The 21,252-nt window shown below is 39.9% G+C and overlaps 1 protein-coding gene and 1 pseudogene across 1 annotated transcript in view; both read right to left on the reverse strand.

Moving 5' to 3' along the window:
* The window catches only part of SMARCA1 (SNF2 related chromatin remodeling ATPase 1), a 1,054,017-nt gene that overhangs the window by 675,455 nt on the left and 357,310 nt on the right, over positions 1 to 21,252 (reverse strand). The gene's annotated exons all lie outside the window — the stretch shown is intronic.
* Positions 13,399 to 13,563, reverse strand: LOC112934667 (U2 spliceosomal RNA; annotated as a pseudogene).

Below are 21,252 nucleotides of genomic sequence, written 5' to 3' on the forward strand. Positions count from 1 at the left end.
CAAATGGTAATGTCACTGCTCCAAATTCTCTAGGTATGGCCCATCATGGAGAATCATTGCAACTCTCTGCTCATGCTCTTCTCCCAATTCCATCTCTACCTATCAAAATCCTACACACCTTCAAGATCCATCCCAAATATTCCCTCCTCTCTGAACCTTTCTAATCACTTAGCTAGATACAATCTCTTCTTCCTCATATCTCTCCTTTGGGAAATTATTATGGTCTATTAATAGATATTGGGGTGAATATTTATCTTCATCTTCTACTCAACCATAAGTTCCTTAGAGGCAGAAATTGTGCCACACTTATCTCTGAATCCTCCACAGAGCCAAACACAGTGCCTTGCAGTGAGTCCGAATATATGTTAATTGAACTGCATATTCAGTTGAGAACTGCATTGTACATGTTGCTATGAAACAAAGAAGCAAGAAGAGTGAGAGATGTGAGGGAAAAAATGTAAAGTGGAAAAGATGTTAGAATTGTAACAGCATAAGAAATAGCCAGAAGGCAATATGTACAAATACCAAAAGACTGCGTGATGAAGGAAGTTAGGATGGGTATGAACCCTGCGGCGTGAGAATGTGCCAGGAGGAAAACTATAAGGTCATAAAGAGGACGGCATTGTTAGAAAGAAACTGACAGGCCCAAGATGGAGTCACTTCTGCTAGACCAAGTCACAGAATTAGAGCTTAATAACTGCAATTTTGATCTCCCCCAGAAATGTGGTCTTAATCAGGAATTTTCTGATCAGTACCAAGGAGGTAATCTGTCACGAGGACGCTCTCCCCTTTCCTCTGCCTCAAAGGATGGTGAGGTAATCTGCATGACAAGACCCTCTGCACTTTCTTCTAAGGGAAAGTGACCTTGCATGAAAGAATCTTTTCTTTTGCTAACAACTTCCTAGCCTCATCCTCCTTCCTATTAAAATCTATTTTGTACAACTCTTCAGATCTCTCCTCTACTCACTAGAAGGGATGCTGCCTGATTCATGCATTGCTTAATAAAGCCAATTAGATCTTCAAACTTACTCCGTTGAATTTTGTTTTTTAACAGCATACAGTTGTTAATATCCTGTTGCAGTGTAAAAAAAAATAATGGGAATCCAGCATGATAGCCAAAATGAGAAAATAACTAAAATTGGTAAATGGCGGAGCATAAAGTCAAAAAGAGTCAACTGATGGAAACAAAATAGTCAAAGCCATACAAAAGTTTGATTACTTAATGCACTATGATAATGGTCAGCTGGTTAAGTTTCAAATTATTTCAGTAAAAATAGGGCAGAGAGTATAATTTTAGGAAACTTGCCATTATTTGCTGACTCTTCCAATATAAAAGAGGAGTAGCTTCATCTTGTAACACACTAACAATTTTTCTGACCAGATTTTCATATTCCATTAATTATCCTGTCAGCAGACCAAAGAATCTAAGCTATACCTAGATCTTTTCAAAAAATGCTTAGAGATCTTATCAAAATCCTATAATAAGAGGGCATGGTTTAGACAGTAGGGAAGGTCCACACTTTCAATAGGTGGTTCCCATATGCCAGCTCATGGATCTATGCCAGTCTGTGATGGAGTTTACCTCCACTGGAGATGAAACAAAAGCAAAGATAAAGACAAAAAAGACTAAATTTAATCATGTTTTGGTCTTTTATTCTAAGTTCTTATATATCTTTTTCTTACAGAGACTATGTCATGTATTTTAATGTAGCCAACTAAAATGGTTGTTTTTATTTTAATACTCTGGCCTTCTGGCTTGCTTGTTTTAAAACTTTAAAAAATAAAATAATAGTAATAGTTGGTAGTTGAATATGTGTGTGTTTTTACATGGCAAAATAGAATTCTAGCAATTTAGTATTAGTTCCCTAAATATATATCTATATGTATCCATCTGCACACATACATACACAAATTTTTCCTTTTTTTTTTTAAAGATTTTACTTATTTATTCATGACAGACACACACAGAGAAAGAGAGAGAGAGAGAGGCAGAGACACAGGCAGAGGGAGAAGCAGGCTCCATTCAGGGAGCCTGAGATGGGACTCCATCCAGGGTCTCCAGGATCACGCCCTGGGCCAAAGGCAGCACTAAACCGCTGAGCCACGGGGCTGCCTCCTTTTTTTTTAATTGGCCTAGCAACCTCTGCTTAGAAAAATGTGGATAAACTTAATGAGTATATATAAGGATTAGAGCAAGCCAATTTGAATTAACAGCCAAACTCAACAGTCTTATCCTGCTGGTGGTAAGTAGCCATTTTCCTCAAGCACAAAAGGCAGTATGGTTATACAATGCTATTAATGTCTTGCAAGGGTCTATCTTAGGAAAATCTATGAATTAATATTGTTAAGAAATCTATTAAGACATATGACTCATAATTATTCCATTTAATGTGCAGAGCATGTAAATAGTGCTTCTGAACATTCTAAAGAGAGATGCATTCATATCTTTATCCTCGAATCAGGCACTCCCATATTGCAGCATATTTGTATTTATAGATTTTTTTCAGCCTCACAGACACTTCAGTGCAGTCTCTCACCATCCTTTTTGCAGCTTCCTGGTGGAGATGACATTTGCTCAGCTAGAGAATAGACACTTTCTAGCTGAGTTGCTCATCACACTTATACCCCAAGGCCTGGATGATTGGCTGTCAGAGGACTCCAGCTGTTTAGCTGCCGTGATGTGTCTTTCATAAGAAAAGACATTTCCTGGAACATCAACAGCTTGTTAAGGACTGGGGAGTGCTGGGGAGAAAACTTGAAATGTTGGAGGAACAGAGTGGTCTGAGCTTGGAAGAGACATGAAGATGAAACAAAGAAAGGGATGATCAGGAGACTTTTCCCCCATCTGTGTTTGAAAGACTCATTTTCAGAGCTAATGTTACAATTTGTGATGAGCAACCCTCCACGGCTTAGAAGGTCAAGTGTTGGTAGAAGCAGTCTATTATTCACTCTGGTAGTGCACAGATCACATGAGGATGTAAAACTCAGCAAAGCTAGAAAACTCCTCATGAAATAGTCAGCAATTTCACTTCAATCTGATTTTCTTTGTGCCTTGATTTCTTCTTCTAAAAATCAAGGGTGATGAATACTCTCAGGGATGCTTATAAGACTCAGAGAGCAAAAAGCTGACCAAAGATACTTGGATTCTAAAGGCCTCTTTGGGAAGCCGAGTTGGTAGCCAGAGCACGCAGAAGGGAGGAGCAAGCACAGTGCTAACGAGGCCATGCTTGCCAATTTGAAACCCTTGTGGGCCAATTAGCTCTCTCTCTTCCACAACCATTGACTGACCCTTGAACTCTGGCCAGTCATCTCCAAGTTCTATGCCACTGGTCACTGGGGTCACCAAGAGAGAATATGTGGTTGGCTCAGTGAAAACTAACTAGCAGATACAAAGCTCCAAGTGTCACCTCTGTGTGTGAGGGGAAACACAGCAATTCTTCAGGACCCCAAGTACTGTTTAATGACCTGCTGGAGTTCTGCCACCGTACTTTCCACTCTCACAGCTTTTATCACTCTATATTGTCATTGTCGGTGTGCCTGCTTGTTTCTCCTGCCAAATTATGGGCTCTTTGAAAACAGAAATTGTGTCTTACTTAACTATGTAACCCTGACACCTTGCACATTGTTGGCACATAGTAAATGCTCAATAAATCTTTGACGAATGAATGATGGAATGTGAAGGGCCTAGCTTTATAGTTCTTAAACATGGTTTGACAGCAACTCAGTAAGCCACCAATTCCACCATAAAATTCTGAAAAAAAAATCCCAAAAGAAAATACATGTAATTCACTATGAAAACTTTAATGGATGAATGTCTTTGCAAAATATTACCTAGGTGCCAAGGGACAGATATGGATAGTGACAAATTAGTTTTCTGGGGTAGCATCAGCCTCTAAAGGTTGCTGATCAGCGGCTTAACCCTGGCTCATTCATGTGCAACAAAACAAAACTTGCTTGAATAAAAAATGAAATCATAATCTGAGCTCACAACGGTGATATTTTGATCTCAAATATCAGCTGATGAAAGGCCAAGGAGGTAGAGTATCTAGTGAGGTAGCTACAACACTAGCATGCCCATTTTACAGAGAGAAAAACTAAGTCACAGCATTTATGTGATTTTCACAGTCACTTACTGTTTAAGTGCCAGCGCCAGGATTCAAACCTAGGACTTCTTTTTTTCCAAAAGTTTATCTGGAAAAAACTTTTAATGCACAGAAAGCACTGGGCAGCGGAAAGCACAAAAACTAAGCTGAGTGTGGTAGGAACCTCAAGTCCATCTTGGGGCAGAATGTGAGATGAAGCTGAAAAGAGTGGGAAGAGCTCTTTATGGAGCTTCTATCTATTTCAGCAGACAATGGAGAGCTATAGAATTCGTCTGAGCAAGAATGTACCCAATCCCAACCACACCATAGGTTAATTGAATTTGTGGCATTCCATTCAGTCGAATAAACATCTTCCTGTGTCTATTATATGTTGCAAAGAGAGGGTTGTAGTAGGGAGAAAGTAAAGACTATAATGGGGAGTAGGAGAACTGAGGAGTTATTTGTGGTCATTATCCAGGCTTAAGGCAGTGAACATATTATCTAAAGCTATGGAAATGGTAAATGAAATATGAAAAACTTATTGAGGAGGCAAAAAATTTTTTATTGGAGTTCAATTTGCCAACATATAGCATAACACCCAGTGCTCATCCTATCAAGTGCCCCCCTCAGTGACCATCACCCAGTCACCCCCACCCCCCGCCCACCTCCCTTTTCACCACCCCTAGTTCGTTTCCCAGAGTTAGAAGTCTCTCATGTTCTGTCTCCCTCTCTGATATTTCCCACTCATTTTCTCGAGGAGGCAAAATTGAGAGCATTAGTGACTGGCTGTGGTCATAGGAAGGGTTAAAATCTCTTTTGCTTGAAATAGCATATAGCTATCCTCTAGTAAGCAAATTAGAACATTGGCAGCAGTTCCCATATATAATGAGGCCTCGCTTTTGTAGAATTGGGTGTTTTTCCATTGCCTTTGCTAGAGCATGGCCCTCTACCCTCCACTGTATAGTGACTGTACCTACTTCAACCTTTATGTTTCTAGGCGGTACAATAGAAATGTCAAGCACTTAGGCCATGGCATCCAAATATATGGAAAATTCTCATTCGGATTTTTACACATGGTTATTTCCAAGGAATATCAAGCAGAAATACCAAGGAACACTACTACCACTACCACAAATTTCTTCCACTGATTTGTCTAATATGGAAAAGTCTCACCACTCAGTAAGAGAATTCAGAAACAAAGATTCAGCATTTAGACCTTCCTGGAATCATGTGCACTGAAATTATATGGAGATACTCATGCTTGAGAAAAGCAAGAGATTAGCATGGGTCCATGTATCTGGTGTCTGGATTATCCTTTTTTCAATGAGTAGAATGACGTCCTCAGAAAACAGGACTCATGACATAGTTAAGTGAGGGTGGGTAGTGGAGATATTAAGAATGTCTACAACAGGAAACAGGTTCAGATAGAGCTCCAACTGATTTGTGCATGGGCACCTTGGTCAGCTTGCTTAAGGGTATAAATGAATGGAAGAGTGGCCCACCAGAAGGCAATCTTAGCAAGATACCTTCTTCAAAGATTTTCCTGTCATCAAAGTGCTGGGGTATGGAAATTCCAAAAGGGTAAGAATCACTGGCCTAACGAAGCTTTATCTGCAATAAAGCAAAGCTCTGAAACCGAAAAATGCCAGTATCATAACTAGGATTCCCAGCCTAGGACACCTCACCATCCTCTGCACACATCTCAAGTATTTCTTCCTTCAGGGCCTTCCACTCTCTCCAAATTCAGTACTAAGTCACTAAGGAGGGCCTCCAAGTTTAGCACTCATTCAGCATCTGCTGTATATATATTAGTGTACTCTATGAATGCATGCTACTTGGTTAAAAGACACTGAAGCCTTTCTGAGCAGTGAGGGGAGTGAGGCTCTCAGTTCACCAAGTGTCAAAGTAATGAACAGGGGAAGTGAAGCAAAATGAAGCCAATTATCATCAGCCACAGGAACTATAAAGAAGTCTGCAACCAAACTTCATGCCTCTCACTTTAAAGAGCCACTAGGAAAGGGACCTATGAGGCATAGGACAAAAGATATTGACATTATCTCAGAGTAGTAACCATTGCACCAGTGTATACTGAATTAAAAAGTCTAAAAAGTAGCATGAAAACATGTAGAGGTACCCAGTGACCAGAGATAGATTTTTTTTTAGAAAAAATCCTGCACCTCCCCATATATATAATAGCATCTGTTATTTTTTCCTAAATGCATAAAACTATCTTTCTTTTGTTCCTTTATAAATGCTTTAAAAATGCACCCCTTTCCATGGGATCTGACTGTGTGGGCATACCTGTAAGTGATTGCAGCATACCTTTTTATAATCCAAAGAATGAACCTGGTTTATATTAAAAAAACCATTGATTTGGACCCCATACATGTACAATTGGTGATGATTTAACCAATATATTGTAAATAATATAACCAGAGGGATACCTAAAACTATTTGAAAAGTATTCAGCTAACCATTCCTGGAAAACATGAGAATAATTCATTTTTTAAAGATCTTTTTATTCATTTTTTAGAGAGTGAGGAGTGTGGGGGAGAGAGAGAGAATCTCAAGCAGACTCCCCACTGAGCATAGAGACCAATGTGGGGGCTGGACCTCACCATTGTGAGATCATGACCTGAGCCAAAATCAAGTTAGACACTTAATTGACTGAGCCACCCAGGTACCTCAGAATAATTACTAAGATTTTTAAGTGGCTCTTCTAGGGACCCACATCCCAGTCAATCCAACATTAAAAGGCTTCATTAATTCAGGCTGCTCTTTGCTCAACATCTCCATCCTTTATTCCAAACCATTGATGATATATTTTAATTTTAAAATATGGAGAGTGATTTGGCTGTACAGGTATAGCTAATGCTAAGTAGTCCCTGAAAAGCTTGGAGTTTAAGCTGAGAGAATGAAAGACCTAAGAGACCATCTCAAATGTGGAGAGTTCTCTGAATTCAGCCAAAAGCATTTTCATGGGTTAAAAAAAATTCTTTGTATCCACTTTGGTTAAACTCTATTACTCTGTAGAAAGCTTCCACTTGTTAAATACCAGTAAGGTCCACTCTACCTTGGGAAAAAAATTTTAAATGTATTTTAATTCTCTAGAGAGGTGAAAGAATGAACCAAGTAGTATCTAAAATGAAGTGGATGCTCTACGTTGTTTATCTTCCCATTTATGAGCAAAGAAGCCTTTCCTAAGAAGTTGCACAAGTTTTTAAAACACATTTTGAGGGACGTCTGGGTGGCTCAGTAGTTTAGCATCTGCCTTTGGCTCAGGGCGTGATCCCAGAGTCCTGGGATGGAGTCCCACATCTGCCTCCCTGCCTGGAGCCTGCTTCTCCCTCTGCCTGTGTCTCGGCCTCTCTCTGTGTGTCTCTCATGAATAAATAAATGTTTAAAACACACACACACACATTTTGAAAGTTAGAGAGAGATAGAAAGGCAGAGACAGAGAAAGAGAAAGCGAGATTAATTGAGCTCTAGGAAGAACTGGGAATCAAGACCAAAATATGAAGGCTAGAAATTTCAGCCCTTATTTTCCAAAGTAGATCTAGATTGAGATAATGAAAACCAGGAGATTCTTTTTCTTAATAAAGGTAATCCAACTCATTATAGTCCAGATGAGATTGGAAATGATGAAATACTTGGGAAGAAAAAAAGAAGAGTCCATTCTAACTAACCAACAATAGCTTTTGTTCCAAAACGAAACTATAAGAAGAGCAGTCCCAGCAATCCAGGTACAATAAGGAAAGTAAGACTAAAAGAATAAAACTTAAAGGATTATTTTCTCCTCAATGTGGAATATTGGAGAGAGAAACGGGTAACATGGAAAGTTCCAATCTGAATGCTAAGGAAGAGAGAACAACCTAGAAGGATAGTCACTACCTTTATATTTCTTTTCCAACCCAGCTTGCTTTGAGCACCTCAGGGAAAAGAAGAGACATAACTGATAGGGAAAACACTTTTTTTTTTTATAATGAAACAGTAGTCAGGAGACCCATCCTCTAGTACAGCTCTGTCCTGTCCTAGCCGTGCGACCTTGGACGTTTAACTAAACCTCCCATGATTCCAGTTATCTGGTATGTAAAATTAGAGCCTTGGTTTAATTTTGTAATTGCATATACAATTCAATTGTGTAAAATATTTCAGGATTCCCTGAATATTATAAAATATACTATATGGTCGGGCAGCCAGGGTGGCTCAGCAGTTTAGCGCTGCCTTGAGCCCAGGGCCTGATCCTGGAGACCTGGGATCAAGTCCCATATCAGGCTCCCGGCATGAGGCCTGCTTCTCCCTCTGCTTGTGTCTCTGCCTTTCTCTTGTACATCATCTAACCCTCATTTTCATGTAGCAGCTGATGGAGACTCACAAGAGAATTTCCTTTGCATGACTTTGAGGCACGATTCATGGCTGAAAATCTGAGTGAACTTTCAAGACATACTTTTCAGGCTGTGACCCTACCCTGTTGCAGGTTTGCTTAAAGCAAATCAATGTAACTAGACATCGATTTAGCTTTAAAATCATCTATTTTCTTTTTTTCGTTCTATGAGGCCAGCATCACCTTAATTCCAAAACCAAAGACCCCACCAAAAAGGAGAATTACAGACCAATATCCCTGATGAACATGGATGCAAAAATTCTCAACAAGATACTAGCCAATAGGATCCAACAATAAATTAAGAAAATTATTCACCATGACTAAGTAGGATTTATCCCCGGGACACAAGGCTGGTTCAACACTCGTAAAATAATCAATGTGATTCATCATATCAGCAAGAGAAAAACCAAGAACCATATGATCCTCTCATTAGATGCAGAGAAAGCATTTGACAAAATACAGCATCCATTCCTGATCAAAACTCTTCAGAGTGTAGGGATAGAGGGAACATTCCTCAACATCTTAAAAGCCATCTACAAAAAGCCCACAGCAAATATCATTCTCAATGGGGAAGCACTGGGAGCCTTTCCCCTAAGATCAGGACCAAGACAGGGATGTCCACTCTCACCAGTGCTATTCAACATAGTACTGGAAGTCCTAGGCTCAGCAATCAGACAACAAAAAGACATTAAAGGCATTCAAATTGGCAAAGAAGGAGTCAAACTCTCCCTCTTTGCCGATGACATGATACTCTACATAGAAAACCCAAAAGCCTCCACCCCAAGATTGCTAGAACTCATACAGCAATTTGGGAGCATGGCAGGATACAAAATCAATGCCCAGAATTCAGTGGCATTTCTATACACTAACAATGAGACTGAAGAAAGAGAAATTAAGGAGTCAATCCCATTTACAATTGCACTCAAAAGCATAAGATACCTAGGAATAAACCTAACCAAAGAGGTAAAGGATCTACACCCTAAAAACTATAGAACACTTCTGAAAGAAATTGAGGAAGACACAGAGATGGAAAAATAGTCCATGCTCATGGATTGGCAGAATTAATATTGTGAAAATGTCAATGCTACCCAGGGCAAAACTAAAAGACAACCTATGGAATGGGAGAAGATATTTGCAAATGACCTATCAGATAAAGGGCTAGTATCCAATAACTATAAAGAACTTATTAAACTCAACACCCAATTAACAAACAATTCAATCATAAAATGGGCAAAAGACATGAACAGAAATCTCACTGAGGAAGACATGGACATGGCCAACATGCACATGAGAAAATGCTCTGCATCCCTGCCATCAGGGAAATACAAATCAAAACCATAATGAGATACCACCTCACACGAGTGAGAATGGGGAAAATTAACAAGGCAGGAAACCACAAATGTTGGAGAGGATGTGGAGAAAGGGGAACCCTCTTGCACTGTTGGTGGGAATGTGAACTGGTGCAGCCACTCTGGAAAACTGTGTGGAGGTTCCTCAAAGAGTTAAAAATAGACCTGCCCTACAACCCAGCAATTGCACTGTTGGGGATTTACCCCAAAGATACAGATGCAATGAAACGCCAGGACACCTCCACTCCGATGTTTATAGCAGCAATGTCCACAATAGCCAAACTGTGGAAGGAGCCTCGGTGTCCATCGAAAGATGAATGGATAAAGAAGATGTGATCTATGTATACATTGGAATATTACTCAGCTATTAGAAATGACAAATACCCACCATTTGCTTCAACGTGGATGGAACTGGAGGGTATTATGCTGAGTGAAGTAAGTTAATCGGAGAAGGACGAATTTTATATGTTCTCATTCATTTGGGGAATATAAGGGAAGGGAGAAGAAATGTGTGGGAAATATCAGAAAGGGAGACAGAACATAAAGACTCCTAACTCTGGGAAACGAACTAGGGGTAGTGGAAGGGGAAGAGGGCAGGGGGTGGGGGTGAATGGATGTTGGGCACTGAGGGGGCACTTGATGGGATGAGCACTGGGTGTTATCCTGTATGTTGGTAAATTGAACACCAATATAAAATAAATTTATTATAAAAAATAAAAGATTATAGAAGACAGGGACACCTCGGTGGCTCAGCAGTTGAGTGTCTGCCTTCAGCTCAGGGTGTGATCCTGGTTTCTGGGATCGAATCCCACTTTCAGGCTCTCTGCACAGAGCCTGCTTCTCCTTCTGCCTATGTCTCTGCCTTCTCTGTGTCTCTAATGAATAAATAAATAAAACCTTTAAAAAAAAGATTATAGAAGACAATATGGCTTTTGTCTTAGTTGTTCTGTGTGTCTCTCTCTCTCAGATCACTCACTCTGGGAGAAGCCAGCTACCAAGTTGAAGTCAATCAGGCAGTATGTGGAAAGGCCAACATAGTGATAAACTGAAATGTCCAGCAAGCAGTTAGTGAAAACTAAAGCTTCCTGCCAATAGCCACATGAGTGGGCCTGGAAGCAGACCCTTGAGCTCCAGTCAAGCCTTCAGGTGACTATAGCTCCAGTCAAAATCTTGACTACAACTTCATGAAAGACCCTGAGCCAGAACTACCCATGTAAGCCACACTGAGATTCTTGAGCACAAGAAATGTGAAATAAATGCTTGCTGTTTTAAAATGCCAAGTTTTGAAGTGATTTGTTACACAGCAAGAGATAACTTATACAGTAGGCCTGTGGTAAATTCTGAAAAATTCTGCATTTTTAACAAGCTCCCAGAGGACACTAAAGGTGATCCTGCTGGAACTTGCTTTAGTAGTAGGCTCCATACCATTGCAATGGCTTCTCACCTAATCCCTACTGCAATGATCTCTCTACTCCAATCCCATTATATCTGTTTCCCAACATACGATGGCTCCTTATTGCCTACCGTATAATTTCAGTCTATTATCAAAAAGACAAGAGATAATGAGTGTTGGTGAGGATGTGGGGAAAAGGAAACCCTTGTGCACTCTTGACAGGCATGTAAAATTGTACAGCCATTATAGAAAATGGTATGAAAATTTCTCAAAAAATTAAAGTAGAATTACCATATGATCAAGCAATCCTACTCCTGGGTATATATCCAAAGGAACTGAAATCAGTATCTTGAAGAGATATCTGCAACCCCAGGTTTATTGCAATGTTATATCACATTCACATTCCATATCATAGCTAAGATATGGAACGAACTTAAGTGTCCTTCATCAGATAAATGGATAAAGAAAATGTGATACACACACAGAATATCTTTCAGCCATAATAGAAGGAAAATCCTGCCATTTGCAACAACATGGATGCACCTGGAGGGTATTATGCTAAGTGAAATAAGCCAGACAAAGACAAATACTGTATGGTATCATTTATATACGGCATCTTTTTAAAAAAGCTGATTTCATAGAAACGGAATAGAATGATGGTTGCCAGAGGGAGGGAGGGGGAAATGAGGGTGCTATAGGTCAAAGGGCACAAATTTTCAGTTTTAAGAAGGATATCTTCTGAGGATCTAGTATAGAGCATGGTGACTATTTTTAATAATACAGTCTTATATATTTGAAAATTTCATATAGTAGATCTTACACGTTCTTACCAAATACACACAAAAAATAGAGTTAACTATGTGAGGTGATGAATATGTTACTTATCTTGTTCTTGGTAATCATTCTGCAAAGCACATGTATATCAAATCATCACATTGTATACAAAAAAGTCCTCAGCCTGTCTTTCATTCCCTTAGAAGCTGGCCATATTTATGCTTTATAGTCATATTTCCCACTGTTTTCTACAAGGAATTTTCTGTTCCTGTCAACCTGATTTCATTGTCTCCTGCACACATCTCCTGCAACTAGGCTTTCTATTAGTAGTACCTCTCTTTATTCCTTACCACCACCAATATATGTATAACTGGGATGCCTTCCATCCCTCTCTGCTATGCAAACTCAATCTTTAAGGCCTAGCTCAGGTCCCATTTCCCCCACAAAACCTTTCCCACTTCATTTTCATCTAATAGTTTTATGAACTATTATTTATAATATTATTCAACTATTAAATCAATAATCTAAACTTCTAAGCTAGACTTTAAGCAACGTGAGGTCAGAAATAGCATCTCATAAGTCTTAGTAGCTTTGGGGCACCTGGCATAGAACTGGATACACAAAGAGTAGCTGTCAGTTGGCTGAGTCTGCCTGTCACATTCAATGCACCTGCATGCCTACAAGCATAGGCAAAATTTACTTCTGGGTTTTATAGCAAGATAGAGAATCCTTGCAAAATCCACCCCTCTTTTCCCTACCTCTTTCCTCTATACTAAATTATTGTCTCATTTATTCTTTCCACATCACTGGCAGGTTAAGAAGATAACATATTGAGAGAACAACTTTTATTATGGGCAGCAGTGAAAGGGGATATAATGTCACAGTTAATCCTAAAACTATTTAATCTTGGATTTGAAATCCCTTCTATGATCAGGAAGACATATGTGCTGTGAACTTATTAGGGTTTCCTCAAACAGTGTGGAAATCATCCACCATAACACAATGAGGAGGGAGCCACAGGAGCTGACAATGGCAGTAGCTGATGAAGGAAAATGGAGAAAGATAAATACTCCATAGGTAACACACAACAAAGGTAAAGGGAAAAAAAAAAGTAATAGATGGAGACAGAGGGATGGAGGGAAAAGTGGAAGGAAGGGGAGAGGCAGAGAGAGAGACAGAGAGAAAGATGACTCTGAGGCCTTGCATACTCCACACATTAGACTATAAAGACCATTTTACAAAAGGATAATATTTGCTATTTTTTGTTTATTGTCAGCAATTGTGCTACGGTCTTTACACAAATCAACTCATGTTAATCCATACCTGTGAGATAGATGCTGCTACACATAGTCCCATTTCCCTGATGAGGAAGCTACGGCTGGGGAAGGTTAAGTGATTTCCCCAAGATTGCACAGCTAGGAGTTGTTTGATCTGGGATTTGAACCCAGAACTATCTGAAGCCAAAACCCATATTCCTAATCTCCACACTCTAGATCTAGCCCTTATGTCCTCATTTTGGTAGATCTAACATGGTAGGAACAGATACTACACTTGATCTTAGCCAAAAGTCCGAGAAGTGATGGTAGATCTAGCATGGAAAGATCTATAGCAGACTCAGGAATTTTGGAAAACAGGAAAAAGTTACTAAACAGTGCCCATCCATACCCAGATACCTGGTAACCTCCTGCCCCATGACTTCCCTATGACTACCCAGGGGACCTCATCAGGCAGAGAATAAATCCCAGCCTTATTCTTCCAACAAAGTAAACTCATTCTATATTTCAGGCCCTTAGCTGCACAGCCTGAGGGTTGGCAATGAATGTAATGAAATAATCAAATCCTGTTACCAAGTAACTAATGGATTACTCCTCCCAGGTAATATAAAGCATTAGCTCCATTAAAACAGAAAACCCCTAAAGAGGAAACCTAATGAGAGGAATTTGGGCACCTTGGCAGGCCCTCAGGCAGAAGGTTTGAAGCCAAAAGACCTTTTTATGCCCCTCCTATCATCCCTATTCTTCCTTCTGGGTTTGATGTGTGCCTTAAACACATCATTGCTTGCACTTTTCTCATTTAACAACTAGCAGAACAAAACGTGGCTTCCTTAAAAAAATTCTAATGAAGTTTCCAATTCTCAATTAAAAGAAACATCTCTCCATCCATCTATTTATCCCTGCCAAGCATTTGTGTTTTGAAGCTGGAAGTTTCATTATCTGAAATTTGCAGGCAATTACTAGGTCTAGTAACTCCCAAGATGTGAACATTTTTCCCAACAGTCTAAAGTGAAAAGTGGTTTTGAGTAAGAGTGTATGTGTGCTTTAAGGGGAGTATCCCCTTAAAAGAGAAAGGCATGATGAAGGCAGGTGGGGGAAGGGGCAACAGGAACTATATCGGGCCATTTATCTGTCTTATTTGACATTAGGAGCTCCAGAAGTATTAATGAGCAGCCCTCCACATTCCAAGGGAAGCTTTTGGATTTACAGCTTTAAAAAACCACTCATCCTCATTTTGGCACAAAGTCAAACCAAAATTTGTCATAGTTTATAATGCTTGTTAACGAAGAACATCAAAAATTAATGCTCATTAGGGTGCTCATTAATATGCGCAGTGCTAGCCAGTTTGACTTAATTAAGTGAAGCACCACTTCACAATAGTATTGTGGCCCAGCAGAGAGAGGAGGTGGTTTAGGTTTGAAGGATGTCCCCTTGGGACAACATTAGCAGCATTGCAGGGCGGGGCACCTGCCAGCTTCTTCCAGAAACTCTTCCTGTTAGAAAACAGGAAGCTCTTAAAGAGCAAGTGGCAGTGGCTCCTGCTGGGATGTCTGATTCCAGACTCCAGTTTTCCTATTCCTCAGTATTTGGTGAAATTAAGTGAATTGAGGCCAGTGGTACAATCAGATCTTGGCCAAGAAAAAGACCTCCAAAAAGAGAAGTAAGCTCAAGAGCTTAAACTCAAATCAAAAGATTGAGGTGGAAGGGATAAAGAATAATAAGAGAAAATGACAAAAAAAAAAGATACAGCAAATTTTTTAAAAGTAGAGGTTACAAGAGAAACAAGAGTGAGACAGATATCCAGATACTGTCATATTCCAAACCAGAGGATACACAGGTGGGGCATTACTATTTGCATGAGGATTTATTATTTTTTCTTTGTCAGTTTAAGATTTTTGACTATTTTTAAATGTCCAGGAGCATTTCAAAATCATTAATTCCAGTGGGCCACTATAGGTAAAAACCAGTACTTGAGGAGCTCCTGGGTGGCTCAGTTGGTTGAGCATCTGCCTTCAGCTTGGGCCATGATCCCAGGGTCCTGGGTCTAGGCCCCATGACATCCAGCTCCCTGCTCAGTGGGGAGCCTGTTTTTCCCTCTCCCTCTGCCTGCCACTTCCCCTGCTTGTGCTCTCCCTCTGTCAAATAAATAAAATAAAAAATCTTGAAAAAAACCCCAATACTTGAGCTCTGGAACTTGTAGCCAGTGCTTTTTAAGAGAATGTTGTACTTGAAACAAAGGAACAATGGAGAAAATAAAGTGAGACTGGGGAATTTGAATCCCAGCTGTACTACTTAGTGTGCAAATGAGTGACCTTGGAGAAGCCATTTAATCTTGTTAAATCTCAGCTGCTTCATGTGTAAACTATGAGGGTGAACTGTATGAAATTACCATTTCATTTTTGTAGGTCCAAATGCTCAAATAGCAGTAATTTCATATGGTTTGACCTAATAAAAAGACTAAATAGGGACGCCTGGGTGGTTCAGTGGTTGAGCATCAGCTTTCGGCTCAGGGTGTGATCCCAGAGTTACAGGATTGAGTCCCACATCGGGCTCCCTGCATGGAGCCTGCTTCTCCTCCCTCTGCCTATGTCTCTGCCTCCCTTTCTGTGTCTCTCATGAATAAATAAAATCTTTTTTAAAAGACTAAATAATAACACATTTTAAAACAATTTTTAAACTGTAAAATGCCAAACATCATTTATGATTGGTCATAACTCTTGCTACTTCAAAAAAAAATGCACATGTGCTATATTATGCTCTACTAATAAGAGCAGCTAAATCAGATCAAACCTCTTTCTCAAATTTTGCCAAAGGCCTTCCTGACTCAAGATTCAAGGTTAGCCTGGATCTACCACTGTGAAGCAATATTATTGATACTGTTTAAGATCATTTTTAAATTCCTGCTTTGCTGCAATAGATATTTAACAGAAAGTGATTACACTAATTTTCTAAGTATCTCCCTAGGGGTGTGTGCAAGTGCACATACATATACACAAGTACCCCTTAGCCAACCTTCTATCTCTCCTCAAATTGACCCAAAGCCTTACTGGGAAAAAAAATAGTACAGAGTGTACAAGAGAAGTATCCATAATGGTATCACTCCAAAGTGTCAATTATATCAAATCCAAGTACTACCTAGGAGAGAAAACTGGCCAGCAAAGTAAGGAATTTTAATAAAGATTATGCAGTTTCTAGAAATCAGAGTAGGCATGGGTCTGGGCCAAGTAGGCTGGACAAGATAGAGTCATAGCAAAGGGGAACAGGGAAGGTGAGGGTAAGTAGTGTGTCAGAAGCCTGATACACAACCAATAACCAAGAGGTCACAGATGCTTGAAGACAGAATAAGACAGAAAGAAACTAGGAGCTCTGTAAAAGGTACAAATGTGAGAGAAGACAAGTGACCAAATGTAGAGAAACTGAGAGGTGTAGAATAGGATTAAGTACAGTTCAAACAAAATAAAAGTACCAGTTTGCGGGAGGACCTAATTAAGTGGGGCAAAACATTACCCTGTCTCTCATCTCAGGAAATTGTTACACTTCTTGTGAAGGCAAGGATTGATTATGGAATTGCCAGACTGGGGCTCACAGAAAATTGAGAATACATGGCTAGAGTGAAGAAAGAGAGGGTTAAACAAAAGACCTTTTCTGATCAAGGATGGGAGGTTACTGGTAGGAAAGAGGGCTCTATATTTAGCAGAAGGAAAACAGCTAGCATTAGGGGATGTTCACAGACAGCCTGCACATACATGCATGCTTCTGCCAATCAAGCTGTGAAGATTTGGTATCTATCTGAGGAGCAGAATATGATATTGTATTGGAATAATTTATCGTTCAACCCAGATAAGAGACGAATGGCATATTGTACTGTGCACACATCTCTAATAGAGATAATGCTGCCTCCTTTGATAGGTGCATTGTATTGTACCTGTCCAGTAGGCAACCTGGACATTTTTTTCTTCCTAAGTCTAAGTTTCATTCTCAAACAAACTGACAATAGGGAATTTCAGTAATGACTTGACACCCTGCTTTAGCCCTTCCCTGCTCTGAAAATATTTCCCCTTTGGGCTTTTTGTGCAGAGACATATTCGTCTGGATTTACATTTGGTGGATTTCATTGTTTCTTTACTCATTGTCAAACTTCAAAATGTAGCATTCTCCAAATTTGGGATTTTGTTCACTGCACCGTCTTCCAGCTCATTAATGTAAATAATAAAGAGCCTGGTTTCTGATGCCATTCCCTTTCAGAGCCATATTAATAATTCATTTCCAGCTTGACGAAGTCCTTTCGGCCGCTTCTTTGTTCAAGGCTTTGCTCCTCACAGTGGCGATAGGTCAATTGTCTTATGGTGAAATTGAACCGGAGGGCCTGAGGAGGGCATTTGTATTCCCCACATGTGACCATGGGGGATTAATGGTGTAGGGGAAAATGCACAGAGTCCACTTCTAAGGCTCCCTCTGGAGACTTAGCCTCTTGTTCCTGTGTTCTTTCCAAATCTGTTCTTTTTAGCATTAATTATGAAGACAACGAGCTCAGTGCTGAAGTGCAGGAGCTGAATCCCCAGTTACACACAGGGAATGAAAAGTCTGTTTGTCAGTCAAGATAGCTTTTCTTTCTCCAGGAACAGAGAGTGTAATGGCCCAGTGAGGTCAGAGCTCAGAGTGCCTAAAGCAGGCTTACTTTACAGAGTAGCTTACTTAGCACCTTGCACATAGTGGGTGCTTAGATTTCTGATTAATGATAAATTTATTTATATTATCTGACTGGGGAAAATGTTATGGGGGCAAGGACTGGTGGGCAAATGCTCACCAAAATCACCAGCTCCCTTTTCCATCAGATATTTCTCTGGAATATTTAGTGAGACATATAAATCTAATACAGAAAATTGAGATTTTTGAAGAGCCATAAACAGGGGTGTATAAAAAGCCAGTATAGACTAAAAGCAATGGGCTATGTGAGCAGATGAAAACATTCTGGAGAGGGACACCTGGGTGGCTCAGTGGTTGAGCATCTGCCTTTGATTCAGGGGATGATCCCAGGGTCCGGGGATCGAGTCCTACATCGGGCTTCCTGCATGGAGCCTGCTTCTCCCTCTGCCTACGTCTCTGCCTCTCTGTGTCTCTCATGAATAAATAAATAAAATCTTTAAGAAAATATTCTGGAGAGCCAGAGTGGCCCTTTGCCACATAGTGCCAATGAAGGAGGCAGTCAGTCACCTATAAAGTACAGTGTGTAGAGGAAGCTAAGGGGGGCTTTGAATGATCAGAGAGCAGCACCTAGTACCAAATTATCCATAGAAAAGTCGGGCAAGAAGAAGAAATCCTGTCAGGGCAGCCTCCACACAAGGTGCACCAACTTTAAATATAGAACTGGAAACCAGTTTCAAGATGGTCACCCATGGCTTCCTAGTCAGCCCCAAACATTCTTTGTTCCCTGGGTGAATGGAAGTCCATCTGTTTCATATACAGCCTATACCACCTCTGAGTATATAAAACAAAACAAAAGAAAATTAAAATAAAGACAAGAAGTGAGACTGAAAATGCTAATCACTGGAATCAAATTCAAACTAGAAGAAAAAGGTGAGAGTACTATTCCTTGAATGTTGCATGTTTAGCTAGCACAGGTACTAGGGGATCTAGCCCTTTAACAAGACCTTCACTCTGACACCCTCATCCTCCTAACAGTTTCATCAGACCCATTTATGCCCCTTTCTTTCAAAGCATTCAGAGTCCTGCTCTCTACTAGGTGGAAGGGATGGCATTATAATTAGGTAAAAAACATATGTATATATATATATATCTGTTAGAATGGGTTACACATCTCCAAAAAAAATGTAACATCCTATGCTCTGAGAGGCAGAATAGTGTAAGGGTTAAGAGCAGACTCTCTAATTAAAAGGAATAAATATGTTAATATCTATAAGGCCCTTAGGGCCTAGCATACACAAGTATTTATTAAATAAACTGCATTTATTAAAATTGTTTTAGAAAGTTCTTAAATGATAATCTTTAATAATAGAGTGTAAGGCACGCCAAGAAAAGAATATTTTGGAGCATTCCTCACATCCCATTACATGGATAACTATCTACCACTAACAAGGCCCTAAGACCCTTAGAAATCTAGTTATCCACGATGGATTGACTGCCCATGACTCTCTACCTTCAATGATTCTTTTGCCACCCAGTAAAAATATTCAGGACACAAGCTAAAAAGCAAAAGCTATGGTTTCTTTGCCCCTGTATCTCCAGACCTTTGCCTCCTGTCTGCCTTTGCAAAGTGCTTTCAGCTAAACACAAATCAGATTCAGTTCCATTAACAACTCTGCAGACAATAGCTGAGGCTCATTGCTTGGCAACCTCCTCCCTCCCACTCACCTCCCTGTTTCCTGCCAAATCAACTCAAGCTCCAGCCCAGGTGGTTAAGGATGTGCCAGTGGGTCACTAGCATAGGTCAATCTCTCACAATCTGTAGCGCTGCGGAGGAGAGGAAGATGAAAATGAACTAGAGGTCAGTCCTTGTTTGTATAAAGTGGCCAGTCAAACAAGAAACAGAACCCGGTATCTATATGAAAAGATTTTGCCTCATACATTATAAGACTCCCAGTGGGCAGCATGACACCAACTGTATAGCTAAAAGAAAGCTATTGCTTCATTGTGAAACTGAGGAAGGACCAAGAATGATGAAACTGATGGGATTTTAATTCTTCTGGTGTGATACTAAGTTGAAAACTCTTAGGAGAAGCAGGAACCTGGTAGAGCATACTGAGAACCAGGGCTTTAGAAGTATTTTGTTCCCACTCCTTGAAAAAGACAGATGACTGGCAGAAATAGGTGCAAAACTAGATTGTTCACATTTTGAAGACCCTCACTTGGCAAGCAATTTGAATAGACCGTAAAACCATGTCTAACCTGAAATGAAACGGAAACATCCTTTTCATCTTTATTTTGTTTCCATCCCTTTGTTTCTCCTCTTCTAGTACCCTCTGGCTTTCTGAGAGTCCTGACCCCATATATATGTCACTGCAAAGAAATCTGACCTTGGGCCACATGGCTGGTTCAGTCAGTGGAGCATGTGACTCTTCATCTCAGGGTCATAAGTTTGAGCCCCACATTGGGCACTGAGCTAACTTAATGAAAAAAAAGAAAAGAAAAGAAAGAAACCTTTCCTATCACTGACACATGTATTAGCAATGTATTCCCCTACTCCTTCCTATTTTACTTCCTGAATCTAGCCTATATCCTATTCTTTTGTAATCTGCTTCCTAAAGTATTGGTAATTTAATGAACAAAACTGTGTTAAGGTATCAAAGGCTAAAAATGTAGCAGTATGTTATCCTTACTTGGTATGGCAGAGACTGCTGGCTGTCCTTCAAAATATATTGACTCTCCAGGCACACTCTTCTTTTCCACCAGCTGGGTGTAGATGCCAATGAGGCCGTAGGGAATTGAGGGGCCACAAGATAGGGAAAAATTGAATCTTTAAATGTCTGTGGGTAGGAGACTGAATACTGACTGAATACTCACACAAACTACAGTGTGAGCAAGAAATAAACTATTGTGTTGATACATTACATATTTATTTGGGTTTACTCAATGCCACAAACTAGCCTAGTCTACTCTTACAAAGATATCTGGAATATATGCATTTTTACTGATGTCTGTTATAAACACAATCCCTTATCTCAAAGGGTTAAATCTAATAGTAATAAATTGCAGGTATCACAGATGTAGATTTCAGGGATGCAGCTTTTTGTAGTACCCATCACATCACCTACAAAGACAAATCGTAGATGGATTGAGCCACAGAGTATGATGGAAAAGGAAGCTGGACCAAATAAAGACTCATTAACTAGAATAGGTCCTAAGGAAACCTGACCAGAATGCAGAGGCTGGCCTTAGCCAAGACAGTTGAGATTTCCAGAGCAGTGTCCATAGATTCAAACAATGGTCAAAAAGAAGAGATCCAATCCAGCAACAAGAAATTCTAGAAAGTTTCCAA

The sequence above is a fragment of the Vulpes vulpes genome, chromosome X (assembly GCF_048418805.1).
Source record: "Vulpes vulpes isolate BD-2025 chromosome X, VulVul3, whole genome shotgun sequence".
NCBI lineage: Eukaryota > Metazoa > Chordata > Mammalia > Carnivora > Canidae > Vulpes > Vulpes vulpes.